Source organism: Schistocerca gregaria, chromosome X (genome assembly GCF_023897955.1).
Source record: "Schistocerca gregaria isolate iqSchGreg1 chromosome X, iqSchGreg1.2, whole genome shotgun sequence".
NCBI classification, from domain to species: Eukaryota; Metazoa; Arthropoda; class Insecta; order Orthoptera; family Acrididae; genus Schistocerca; species Schistocerca gregaria.
The window spans coordinates 813,576,384-813,590,498 of NC_064931.1; the positions used below are offsets into that span (position 1 = coordinate 813,576,384).

At 41.8% G+C, this 14,115-nt stretch overlaps 1 protein-coding gene and 1 non-coding gene across 2 annotated transcripts in view; both read left to right on the forward strand.

Moving 5' to 3' along the window:
- The window catches only part of LOC126298617 (zinc finger and BTB domain-containing protein 24-like), a 972,133-nt gene that overhangs the window by 391,478 nt on the left and 566,540 nt on the right, over positions 1–14,115 (forward strand). The gene's annotated exons all lie outside the window — the stretch shown is intronic.
- Positions 6,405–6,479, forward strand: Trnas-cga (transfer RNA serine (anticodon CGA)). The gene has a single exon. It is a non-coding gene; the product is annotated as a tRNA-Ser (tRNA).

Sequence of the window (14,115 nt, forward strand, 5' to 3'; positions counted from 1 at the left end):
GTCACTTCTCGTGCGTCTGTGATTGACTTTCCCTTGTCCAGTGTTCTCGGAAGGCGACTTGTCGGCACAAAACAAGGTTCCTTTGAGGTGTGTGTTGGACGGACGGCACTGCTTGTACGAGGGACGTTCAATAAGAAATGCAACACATTTTTTTCTCGACCAATTTCTGTTGAAAACATTCGAAATTTGTTGAGGGTCATCGTGGAATATTCCCTTTTCTGCCAATATACTTTCATGAAGTTCCGATGGGTAGCTGTGCTATACGTAGCCCTCAAAATCGCGTCTATAAGGGATGTGCTATCCAATCAGAGATCTGTCACTGAGTTTCTTTTGAAGCAAAACCAGACCATCGCAGATATTCATAGAAGCTTTCAGAATCTCTTCGCAGACCTGGCAGTTAACAAAAGCACGGCGAGTTGTTTGAGGAGGTGTCTGTCATCATCGCAACAAGATCGTGCAAGCCTGTTCCCCCTCATGCCGGCTAGCCGCAAGCAGCTGTGTTAATCTCAGGAAACGAAGAAACTACTTCAGCGAGTTCGTCACCTCAAAAATGCAAACGAAGTTCTTCTTCTCCATGACAACGCATGGCTTCCCACAAGTCTGCTCACCCGAGAGGAGCTCACAAAAGCCGACCGGAGTGGCCGAGTGGTTCTGGGCGCTACAGTCTGGAACCGCGCGACCGCTACGGTCGCAGGTTCGAGTCCTACCTTGGGCATGGATGTGTGTGATGTCCTTAAGTTTGTTAGGTTTAAGTAGTTCTGAGTTCTAGGGGACTTATGACCTCAGCAGTTGAGTCCCATAGTGCTCAAAGCCGTTTGAACCATTTGAACCAAGCTCACAAAGCTTCCTTTGACCGTTCTTCCTCATCCACCTGACAGCTATGACCACGTACATTCCGACTACCGTCTGTTTGGCCCAATGAAGGATGCACCCCGCGTAAAGCAGTACGTGGATATATGGCTTGACCTTTTTTGGGTTCATAAACATTTTATTTTATCTGTCATTACTTTCATGTTGTAATTTTATGTACTGACACGTTCCATGACCTTGGATATTTGCTCTTCAGTTGGTCCCACGGAACTAGAAATGTAAACAAATAAATTAATAAATAAATATGTTGGACTTAGCTCCATAACTGCACTACTGGCCATTAAAATTGCTACACCAAGAAGAAATGCAGATGATAAACGAGTATTCATTGGACAAATATATTATACTAGAACTGACATGTGATTACATTTTCACGCAATTTGTGTGCATTAGATCCTGAGAAATCAGTACCCAGAACAACCATCTCTGGCCGTAATAACGGCCTTGATACGCCTGGACATTGAGTCAAACAGAGCTTAGATGGAGTGTAGAGGTACAGCTGCCCATGCAGCTTCAACACGATACCACAGTTCATCAAGAGTAGTGACTGGCGTATTGTGACGAGCCAGTTGCTCGGCCACCATTGACCAGACGTTTTCAATTGATGAGAGATGTGGAGAATGTGCTGGCCAGGGGAGCAGTCGAACATTTTCTGTATTCAGAAAGGTCCGTACAGGACCTGCAACATGCGATCGTGCATTATCCTGCTGAAATGCAGGGTTTCGCAGGGATCGAATGAAGGGTAGAGGCCGGCCGTTGTGGCTGAGCGGTTCTAGACGCTTCAATCAGGAACTACGCGACCGCTACGGTCGCAGGTTCGAATCCTGTCTCGGGCATGGATGTGTGTGATGTCCTTAGGTTAGCCAGGTTCAAATAGTTCTAAGTTCTAGGGTACTGATGACCTCAGATGTTAAGTCTTATAGTGCTCAGAGCCATTTGAACCATTTGAAGGGTAGAGCCACGGGTCGTAACACATCTGAAATGTAACGTCCACTGTTCAAAGTGCCGTCAATGCAAACAAGAGGTGACCGAGACGTGTAAGCAATGGCACCCCATACCATCACGCCGATGACGAATACACGCTTCCAATGTGCGTTCACCGCGATGTCGCCAAACACGGATGCGACCATCATGATGCTGTAAACAGAACCTGGATTCATCTCCAAAAATGACGTTTTGCCAATCGTGCACCCAGGTTCGTCGTTGAGTACACCATCACAGGCGCTCCTGTCTGTGATGCAGCGTCAAGGCTAACCGCAGCCACGGTCTTCGAGCTGATAGTCCATGCTGCTGCAAACGTCGTCGAACTGTTCGTGCAGATGATTGTTGTCTTGCAAACGTCCCCATCTGTTGACTCAGGGATCGAGACGTGGCTGCACGATCCGTTACTCCCATGCGGATAAGATGCCTGTCATCTCGACAGCTAGTGATACGATGCCGTTGGGATCCAGCACGGCGTTCCGTATTACCCTCCTGAACCCACTTTTTCCATATTCTGCTAACAGTCATTGGATTTCGACCAACGTGAGCAGTAACGTCGCGATACGATAAATCGCAATCGCGATCGGCTACAATCCGACCTTTATCAAAGTCGTAAACGTGATGGTACGCATTTCTCCTCCTCACACGAGGCATCACAACAACGTTTCACCAGGCAACGCCGGTCAACTGCTGTTTGTGTATGAGAAATCGGTTGGAGACTTTCCTCATGTCAGCACGTTGTAGGTGTCGCCACCGGCGCCAACCTTGTGTGCATGCTCTGAAAAGCTAATCATTTGCATATAACAGCATCTTCTTCCTGTCGGTTAAATGTCTCGTCTGTAACACGTCATCTTCATGGTGTAGCAGTTTTAATTGCCACTAGAGTAATACCGAGTTGATTCATATACCTCTACAAAAATTGGCGCAAGAAAGTAATTCGTGCATGCAGATGGAGCTTGTAATAATTTCAGCTCGTTATCAAGTATAGAGGGAACGCCCTGCCCAGTGGGACGTCATGTTTTGCTGTTCACATGTCTTTACCCATAATTACGAAACTGTTCTGGAACCTCTCACTTCCTTCCGACCTCTAAGAGCGACAAGAAGGAGAATTTTGCCATTAAATGACATCATAAACAGTAGTAAAAGGGATGATAATTGTAGGTTACAGTTGATCACCAGTCCACTGGGGAACTTCAGCCCGTGCACAAAAAAAAGAAAAGAAAACACTCATCATTCGTGAAACGTATTGAGTGGCTGCGGCTATAAATGTAGGCGTGTACTCTGCCTGCAACCTGTTCCCGAACAAACAACTGTCATGTAAAAACAGCGTCAGAATGTCTTCTTTAAGATCCTTGCAAGAGCAAACCATGATGAAACTACTCCATCCGGTGTGCAAAATATATGGGCTGGTGAAATAACCTCAGGCTTCAGGAAGAATGTAATAATGCCTGTTCCAAGAAGGCAGATGCTGACAGGTGTGAATATTATCAAGTCATCCGTTTAGTAAGTCATTGTTTCAAAATTATTTACAAAAGGGTGGAGTAAGTGATATAAACCGGTCTTGAGGAAGACTAGTTCGGCTGCCGGAGAAATGTGGGATCGCGCGAGGCAATGCTGAGACTACGTCTTATCTTAGAAGATAGTCTGAAAAAGAAGAAGCCATAGAGAAAGTTTTTGGCTGGAGTACACTCTTTGAAGATATGAGGCCAACTGGGATAAAATACAGAGAGTGAAAGATTGTCTACAATGTGTTCTAAAATCAGTCAGCAGTTATAAGAATCGAAGAACATAAAGGCGAGCGGTGGTTTAAAAGAGAGCGACACATAGTTGTATCTTATCCCCGATGTTATTCAATCTGTTAAGTGTGCTAGCAGCAAAAGAAATCAAAGACAAATTTGGAAAATGAATCAAATTCCAAAGAGAAAAATAAAATCTTCGACTTCTGCCAACAACATTGTAGTTGTATGACAGACAGAATGTGGAAGAGCAGTTGAACGGAATGGATAGCGCCTCTAAAAATGGCAAAAGATGAAAATCAACAAAAGTAAAACAAGAAGTATTGAATCTAGTCAAATTAAAGACACTAAAAGTGGTGGATGGGTTTTGCTACTGGGGCAGCAAAATAGCTGATGATGTCTAAAGGAGAGAATATATAAGCCGCAGGCTGGTAACAGCAACAAGAACATTTCTGAAAGGAAACATTTGTAAATATCTTATATAAATGTAGGTGTTAGAAAGTCTTTTCAGAGTGTATTTGGCTAGAGTGTAGCCCTGTACGCAAGTGAAACGTGGACAGTTTAGAGAAAAAGAGAATAGAAGCTTTCGAAATTTGGTGATACAGAAGATTGTTGAAGATTAGATGATGCGACGGTATCTAACGGTAATGCTGAGTAGTTGCTCTACTATACAGCATGCCATATGACCAAACATGTTGCTTCTTTACCTGTGGTTTCTCGCGCTTTGGCTATTCGCGGCTCTCTTTAGAAAGAATAGTTGGATGTAGTCACAGGATCGAGCAACACACGTCTGCTTTCATGCAATAATAACCTGTAGCCGTGATCCTGCAGTCAAATAGTCTATGCATTAGCTAGAATTGCGAGTTAATGAAATACACAGACATAGAAAATAAAAGTTAAATGCATAATTTAATAACAAGGGTTCCTTTCTAACACCTGTAATGATGTACACAGAGAATTATGTTGAACAAAGTTTATTCAAGAAATGACATCTGAAATAACCGGGAGGTGGTCCTACAGTACTCAGTTAAAATACAGACAGAGAAATCCTTATCAAATGTAGTAAAGTTACGTTGAGACCATTACGAGAATGGTAGAAAAATCCCCAGATTAAATAGTCATCAAAATACGCAAGAACTAAGTCTATTTCATGATCTCTATACACGAAATGTTCGCCAGATCAATACAGTTCAGAATTCAACAAGATGAATTACAAACTGCCATGTGCGATACAAAGAAGAGTAATTCATACTCTGTCCATCTTCAGCAGAAAGAGAGTCATATACTGGAGTATATTAAAACCTCTCGAAATATAAAGTCTGTTTAGAACATGGGGTATTGTAGCGGCCGTTCACCACCCAGAATGAGTCCCCTATACGACCGAACCACGGACGTCACGTCAGGTACGTCTGCCCCCTCCAAGAACTCCACATATAGTCCCCTAAATCGCTCCCTTCAGTTCCTGTTTACCCGAAAAGTCGTAGGCTCCACTTGACTTCCGAAGTGTTCCTCTGTTGTCTGCTTTTCCATAGGCTGATGGCCGTCTCCGCTAGAAATACATCGTTTTTACATTCCACAGACACCATTTGACTCAGCATGACTAGTTCCTGGACTAAACTAATATATTAGAACAATAAATAAAGAAATGTTATAAATATTCGGTCACACTCAGATCATCCACAAGAGTTTCAAATATGAGTTTGTTCGTAAATAAACCAGCTAGTATTCTTGCGAAAGTGCACTCACGTAAAATGACAACGAATTGTCGCTAAATATTGCTTTATCAATTATTTATGCCTTCTTGACAGAAGTGTCTTTTAATTCCCTTTGCAATAGTGGTGTCCACTAACACTTACGACTGACCACTTTTAAATTAGCCGGCCGCGGTAGCCGTGCGGTTCTAGGCTCTGCAGTCCGGAACCGCGGGACTGATACAGTCGCATGTTCGAATCATGCCTCGGGCGTGGATGTTTGTGATGTCCTTAGGTTAGTTAGGTTTAAGTAGTTCTGAGTTCTAGGGGACTGATGACCTGAGATGTTAAGTTCCATAGTGCTCAGAGCCATTTGAACCAACTTTTAAATTAGCACAGTTTTTAATAACACTTGCAATCAACATTCAATAAAGTCACTGGCTAAAGAGTAAACTGATCTTTAACAACTACACGAGTATGATTGTGGTGTCACTGCCAGACACCACACTTGCTAGGTGGTAGCCTTTAAATCGGCCGGGGTCCGTTAGTATACGTCGGACCCGCGTGTCGCCACTATCAGTGATGCAGACCGAGCGCCGCCACACGGCTGGTCTAGAGAGACTCCCTAGCACTCGCCCCAGTTGTACATCCGACTTTGCTAGCGATGATTCACTGTCTACATACGCTCTCATTTGCAGAGACGACAGTTTAACATAGCCTTCAGCTACGTCATTTGCTACGACCTAGCAAAGCGCCATTTTCAGTTACTATAATTCATATCTTCAAGAATGTATTCTGAACAGATAATATTGTGAATCATGTACCGTCAAGAGCGAAGTTCATCATTAATGGATTAAAGTTAAGTATCAAACTAATTACGTCCGCTTTATCAATTCTCATTCCTTGTCATGTTCCAGACCTCACGTCAGTATGGTTCTTCCCTCCTCACACCAGCCTGCGTGAGCTAAATCGCGTGCATTTCGGCCTCCACTAGTAAAACGGTGTTGGCTCTTCTGCTAACACAAAAATGATAGTATGTGATTTCCAGAATGAGCTTCTGTAAAGTTTGGAAGGTGGGAGGCGAGATACTGGCAGAAGTAAAGCTGTGAGTAGCGGGCGTGAGTCGTGCTTCGGTAGCTCAGTTGGTAGAGCACTTGCCCGCGAAAGGCAAAGGTCCCGAGTTCGAGTCTCGGTCGGGCACACAGTTTTAATCTGCCAGGAAGTTTCAGTATGTGATTTATTACCGACTGTATTCATTTGCCGTGTAGCTGCGGAAATACAATTTTCTGGTAAACATTTTTGCATTATGACAATGTTATAAAAGACGCCATAAACCAATATAAAGAATAGACACAGATGACTTGCTTTCAGGGATTATAACTATTTTGCAATAATATCATCTGAGATATTGTGTATTGAAATTGCATAAAGTGTTGAAACGTTGATGATTCAGAGGTTCATTGTGAATATAGATACTCACTGTAACAGACGAAGACGTGTTGTTTTAAAGATATTAAAAATTCTGCTTGTGTCATTGGCTGCGCCCCATTTTTCAAATCTGCGTAAATGTTTGACTGTCAATTATTATAGGTTGTCAAAGAGTGTTAAGAAATGATCTTTCAGGTTGTCTGACTCTCCGCCATTTATGGCGCATCTCGTGCACAAAGGCCAGGCGAGCAGATTCCCAGCTTTGGGGTTTACCCATTCTTGGCGACGCGCTCCTTGTCTCTGAATCTGAGCTCTCCTGAGGCGGCCGCTTTAGTGCTCGTCCCGCCGACTCGCACCCAATCCAGCAAGCAAATTCAGCTCTTCTCAGTACCAGTCTTATGTGGGTGAATAACTCGCACACGTACTCATAACATTACAGTGGGTGGATCGATTAGCTAATGAAAAGGTACTGAATCGAACTGGGTGGAGACATAAATTTACTGCACAACTTGGCTGAAAGAAGTGATCAGTAGATAGGCCATATCATGAGGCATCAAGGAACCGTCATGAGAGAGGTGCCCAGAGCGGAAATGGTAGATGGAGACCAATGCAGTAAGCACGTTCAAATGGATACACACTTAAGAGCCAAAGAAACTGGGACACCTGACTAATATCGTGTGAGCCCCTGTGAGCACTCAGAAGTGGCACAACGTGATGTGACGTCGACTCGCCTAATGTCTGAAGTAGTGCTGCAGGGAACTGACACCACGAATCCTGCAGGGCTGTCCATAAATCCGTAAGAGTAAGAGGGGGTGCAGATCTCTTCCGAGCAGCACGTTGCAAGGCATCTCAGATATGCTCAATAATGTTCGTTTCTGGGGAGTTTGCTGGCCACCGGAAGTGCTTAAACTCAGAAGGGTGTTCCTGCAGCCATTCTGGACGTGTGGTGTGTCGCATTGTCCTGGTGGAATTGCCAAAGTCCGTCGGAATGCAGAATGGACACGAATGGATGCAGGTGATCAAACAGGATCCTTACGTACGTGTCACCTGTCGAAGTCGTATCTAGTATCAGGGGTTCCGTATCACTCCAACTGCTCACGCCCCACACCATAACAGAGCCTCCACCAGCATTAACAATCCGCTACTGAAATGCAGGGTCCATGGATTCGTGGGGATGTCTCCATGCCCGTACACGTCCATCCGCTCGATACAATACAGCACCGTATTCTGCCTGTTTACATATCTCTGTATTTCTATACACGGGCCAATACCAGTTTCCTTGGCGCTTCAGTGTAGATTGTATTACTTATGCGGAGATGAAGAGGCCTGCGCTTGCCATACTAGCGAGGAGAGCGACATCAAATCAGTCTTCATACTGAATAACACCACAACAATATCTAAAATATAAATTTGAAAGCGAGAAAAATACATATTTTATGCCACTGAATACGTGCTACTAATAATATCAGATTTAAAAGTTGAAAATATCAAAAATAATACTTACTTTTTTGATTTTCTTTCACAAATGTCTTACAACATCATTTTCTGTGGTAACCCGTTACCGAGGAAGGGAGTGTATGTTGTATAAACGCGCGTAGTAAAGATAATCTGTGATTCCCACTCTAGTACCTCTAACAGATCGCTCTTCAACAGCTGTTCATACCGAATACTACCTCACAGTACATTTACGCCTTAAAGAAATTTGATGTTATCAGTCAGTCACAATAAAAAAAACAGTAACATTCATAAATCTAACACCAGAAAGAGGGAAGCCTTACACTAGGCTTCACTCAGGCTAGAGGTACAGAGAGGAATCAGTTCTTCAGAAAAAGTGATGTAAATAGTACAATAGATAGGAAAGTAATTTCAAACACAATCTGAAATCATACATGTATGACAACTCCTACTACACAGAAGAATTTCAGGATGCATAATAATGTGATGGCTGTGTGTGTGTGTGTGTGTGTGTGTGTGTGTGTGTGTGTGTGTGTGTGTGTGTGAGTGTGTGTGTGTGTTTCAGAGAGAGATAAGTTCATAGTTGAGCATACGTCAATGTATGAAAAAAATTATTAAAACTATGTTGCACATGTTGCCTTATGTTTTACTGAGTACGTTTATTACAATCATAAAAACTGTTTAATTCACATCATACCGATAAATGGCAGTTATGATCCACGGAACAATAAAATAGCTGACTTGCTAACTGAAGATGCTTCACAAATATAGGAGAAGAGAAGCGCGACTGGCAACCAAGCGAACAACGTTTCATTTAGTCGCAGAGACGAAATTCATACCCTAAGAGATACCAATATTCAGTTTCGCGACTAAGAAACGACCGAAAGTACACAAAGCGATAAGACTATACTTCCTGTAATGGTAATATTCTCACATTTCGCACGAATGGAAACTCAATTATTATAAATTAATTAGTTCCAGACGTATTTAAGCACTGGCACCTCACTCCATATAAGCTCTGTTCACAGCGCCTCCCGAGATGCAAAAACTTCTATGACAATAACATTGCATTTTGCAGCTCAAGCAGACAGATGTTAATCGCTACAGGGGTCTGCATTTTCATTTAATATTTAGTAATTGTAGTACTGATATTATTCATCTGTGAGTACTTTTTCAAAGATATTGGACACATCGTGTTATTTAAGTTTAAGAACAACAAAAAAAGTAAGTCATATACACATGGATTTACGTACTTTCAATTACATGTATTTTGACTATAGTGGGACAGATAGGCGATCGTGGCCATATAGCACGAACTACACCAACGTTTACCTGAAGTAGATTGGAGAAAACTTGGAAAACGTAAATCAAGATGACCGGCAAGAGACTGAAACATCCATCCTTCCGAATACAAGGCCAGTCTGTTTAAAAAAGTGCGACCTCGTCCGGTGTATCCCTAGTGTACATCACTATTTTGCCAAGGACTGATTTAATTCTGTTAAAAGCTAGTGCAACATCATTTATTCATTTCTTACTACCAATCAAAGCGCACGCTAAACGCACATTATTTTCTAGTGTAACACTTCGCACTCTATACATCGGGACAACATCGACGATGTCTGGTTCCATTTTGTGTCCAGCAACGTCCCATTTCCTTGCCTGAAAAAGTGAGTCAGCGTTCGTCTATAACGACTAAGATGTAATGCTCAGAAACGGGATAACGTGTTACTATTCTGTATTGAAGATCTTTGGGGGTAAGATTCTCCAGAAAAGAAAGGAAAAGAAGAATACATTACAGATCGAAAGTGTTAAGTCAAATGACGGAGATGTTTCATTATTATTATTATTTGTATATTGAAAATAAAATACACAAATTCCCATCTTTCTGTGGTACCATTAGCAGTATATTGGTAGCCATAAAATACAAAAAGAAATCATCAAAAATTATATAAATTGATGGCGGTTACTGTGTTATCCTATGGAAGCGGAAGTTGTAAAAGTGCAAAAAATAAAATAAAATAAAATTCAAGCAATAGAGATGAGGTCCTGAAAGAGGATGAAGGCCTGCACACGACAGACAATATTAGAAATGAAGATATTGAAACAGAATAACTGATTTTCAACATGACTGAAAAAATACAAAGGAATCATGACGTTTGGAGACAATACCTCATGAGCATGCAAGGTTACAAAATTCCCCAGAAGATCCTGAACTACAAGCCGAATGGGAATACTGGAAGAGCTCAGGAAAGGTGGGAATTATTTTCTGTGTGATTTCGGAACTGGCGTAGCCAAATCCTTGAAATGAAGATGACAATGATTATGTACTGTTATTATTATTTAACTGTTACACGTTCTTATCAAATCTCCGTTCTGTGCAATGTAAGTATATAGAAACTGTTGTTTAATAAGTACTTTTAACTTTCTTTTTAAATCAGTTCGTTTTAGTAGCCTCTTTAATCTCATAGGGCGCATTTGTACACCTTCGTCCTTTCAGTTTTATGTTTATCATTTCTCAGCAAATGTAAGTTGCTAGACAATCCTCTCCTATGGTCAGGGACAGAGCTGTTTGTGTAGCAGTTATCAACGTCATTTTTATTTGCATAATTGAATGTTAAATGTACTCACATAGTGTAGTTAAAATCCCCAATTCTTTTTACAATTTTTAGTTACTGTTTTTCATGGACTGTTTTCTGTAGTTGGAAACCTGCTTTCATGTTTTGTACATTGTTTCTCAGAAAAGCATTCCAGAGCTGCGAATTGTGTATACATATGAATAGTACGTGACTAAATGGCATTGGCTGTTATACAGTGATGTCGCAACACGTTGATGACTTTCTGTTTGCAAGTATGGGAACTCTTTTTTTCTTTTTTCTTTTTTTTTTTTTTGTTGCAGCCTTCGCTCAGTCTTTAAATTTAATCCGGTGAAGCATTGCGCAGATATTTTGTACCGTGTGTCTAGTATGCCCGTCTGTCTCGCCACGTCGCACTTTTCAGTTCTGAGCGCACAGTGAGCACGTAAAGACGCCTAAGAGACAGTGTCTCCTTCCAAGTATGAAGTCCCTGCTGAGAGGTTTCGTCTGATTGTATGCAGCTCACTCAACGTAACTGCCATGCGTTTCACTCTTCATAACAGTTCTCGGCCGCACACTGCAGGCGTAACGAACACGCGCCTCCAGTGTTTTTGATGGGACGTGTTTAACCACTCACCAGACAGCCCGGGCTTCGCTCCCTCTGAATCTCGTCTCTTCGATCACCTGAACCGCTGGCTATGTGGACTTCATTTTGGCACAGACAAGGAGTTCCAAATCAGTGTAAGGAATTGGTGGGTATTACAGGCGTCTGCCCTCTATGACGAGGGTATTGAAAAGTTTGTACCACGCTGTGTCAAATGTCTAAGGTGTAGAGAAGTTGCTGGAAGGCTTAGAGAAGTTGCTGGAAGGTGTAACTAAAAGTTTCAAATGAACATTTTTGATTTTCAGTGTGATATCCATTTCGCGACAGATCAGAGGTTGAAAAAAAAAAAAAAAAACAGCCCTTCTGTCTGTGCATGTCCACAGCATTTCATCTGAGAACCAGTATTCATTCTTAGAAATTTTCAAATTTTCTGTTTGTTATGCATTCTATTGTGACACCATCGACATTTAAATTAATAATGCCATTTTCCTTCTTTAAACTGAAATTCAAACGTTTGTTTTCTTTGTGTTTAACATAACTTTATTGCATAGACAAGTTGTAAACTTCCTTGAGGGTTTCATTTGTTTTCCCTGCAAGAATTTCTCTTATTTTCCCTGTGATTATAATATTGTCACCATCAGGAAGGAGAATTTTTCCCCACAGCCAGCGGTACTGGGAAATCATGAGTATCGGGAAGAGTATTAGTCCTAACATGCTAACCTGAAGAACTACTATGTATAATGTATTTTGGCTCTGATAAGTGTTTCACTAAAATTTAACCACATTTGACGTTTGTATTATCTTTGCTCTGTGTCACCTATTTGTTTGGTATTTTCGGAACCATTTACTAGCTAACTGTTTTAGCTTATTTAGTAGAATGTTATGGCCAGCTGCATTAGAAACGAGTAAGAACACGCCTGAGATACATTGACACTCGTCAAGAGTATCAAGTACCACTTTTGTGAATTCTACTTATGGTGATTCTGTACTTCTACCTACACATGTGTATAATAGATTGACAATGTTACTGGAATACCCGATTTCATATTCTGCAGGTAGCAGGGATGAAACACAGGAAATGATCGAAGGATGTGAAAGGGAAGCAGTGGTACAGAAGAGCGTGTGACAATATTGTAGAGTACCTCCGACGTTATCCAATCTGTACATTAAGAAAGCAGTAAAGGAAACAAAGGTAATATCTGGAAACCAACCAGTGGCCTTGCCTGCTTGAATACAGCGGTTCTGGTGATATCAGCGAAATTAAGCAACGTCGGGCGTGGCGAATACTTGGATAGGTAACTACCCGGGTACGCCACTTTCTATTGGCTACTTACCATTTTCTTTCATGTCAAGCGGGGCAGGGAAGGTGGCGTTAAATTTCTAATCATCAGACTTTGTGACAATGTCCCGTATTAAGTTCTAAGCCTCTCCGCAGTGTCTCATAAGTTGAAGGATATTACACTGTTGATAGTGATCCGCCAGCGCGATTGGTACATTCGGCTCTACGGCCTCCTTGGTGCTACTCTAGAGACGTTCACTTATTTTTTTTTTTTTTTTTTACATATTTATACATCGATGACATCTTGTGGTGATAATTTCCGGCAGTCTTCTTGCATCAGATGGCTAATTGTTAGATAATAAGATCGATTACATAATAGATACGATAGAAAGTAATTTAAAACTACATTGTATCAGTCATCTGTATGAATACTATGTTTCAAACCAAAACTTTTCATTAACGCCTTAAAGTACTGAATCTTGGTGTCAAGTCTTCGAAGGAAACATTACAAAAAGCGAATTCACGAAATTCAGTTATTGATGGCTCCAGTACGCAAGTATCGATATATCTGATTGTCTATACTTGAAATGCATAGGGGCCTGAAGATGGCTTAACTGAAACGCCGAAACCGGTTTTCTAAATGAAAGAACTTCTCAAAACATACGGCTGTTTGGCGATTTTACTTGGTAAATACAGTTTTAATCTTCCGAAAGCTTCAAATCTGTGCATACTACGTTACAGATAGAAAATTCGTTCTGGGACAGATAAGAATCATTTATACACTGAAACGCCAAAGAAATTACTATAAGCATGTGTATTCAAATACAGAGATATGTAAACAGACATAATACGGAGCTGCGGTAGGCAACGCCTATATAAACCAACAAGTGTTTGGCGCAGTTGTTAGATCGGTTACTGCTGCTACAATGACGGGTTATCAAGATTTAAGAGAGTTTGAACTTGATGTTACAGTCGATGCTCAAGCGGTGCGACACAGCATCTCCGAGACTGCGATGAAGTGGGGATTTTCCCGTACGACTATTTCACGAGTGTACTGTAAATATCAGGAAAACATCCAACCTGCGACAACGCTGTGGCCAGAAAAAGAACGGGACCAACGGCGACTGAGGAGAATCGTTTTACGTGACAGAAGTGCAACCCTTCCGCAGATTGCTGCAGATTTCAGTGCTTCGTAATCAACAAATGTCACCGTGTGAACCATTCAACGAAACATCATCGATATGGGCCTTCGGAGCCCGAAGGCTTACTGGTGTACCCTTGATGACTGCACGACACAAAACTTTACGCCCCGCCTGGGCCCACCAACACAGTCATTGGATTATTGATGACTGAAAACATGTTGCCTGGTCGGATGAGCCTCGTTTCAAATTATATCGAGTGGATAGACGTGTACGGGTATGGAGACAACCCCATGAATCCAGGCTGGTGGAGGCTCTGCAATGGTGTGGGGCGTGAGCAGTTGGAGTGATATGCGAAA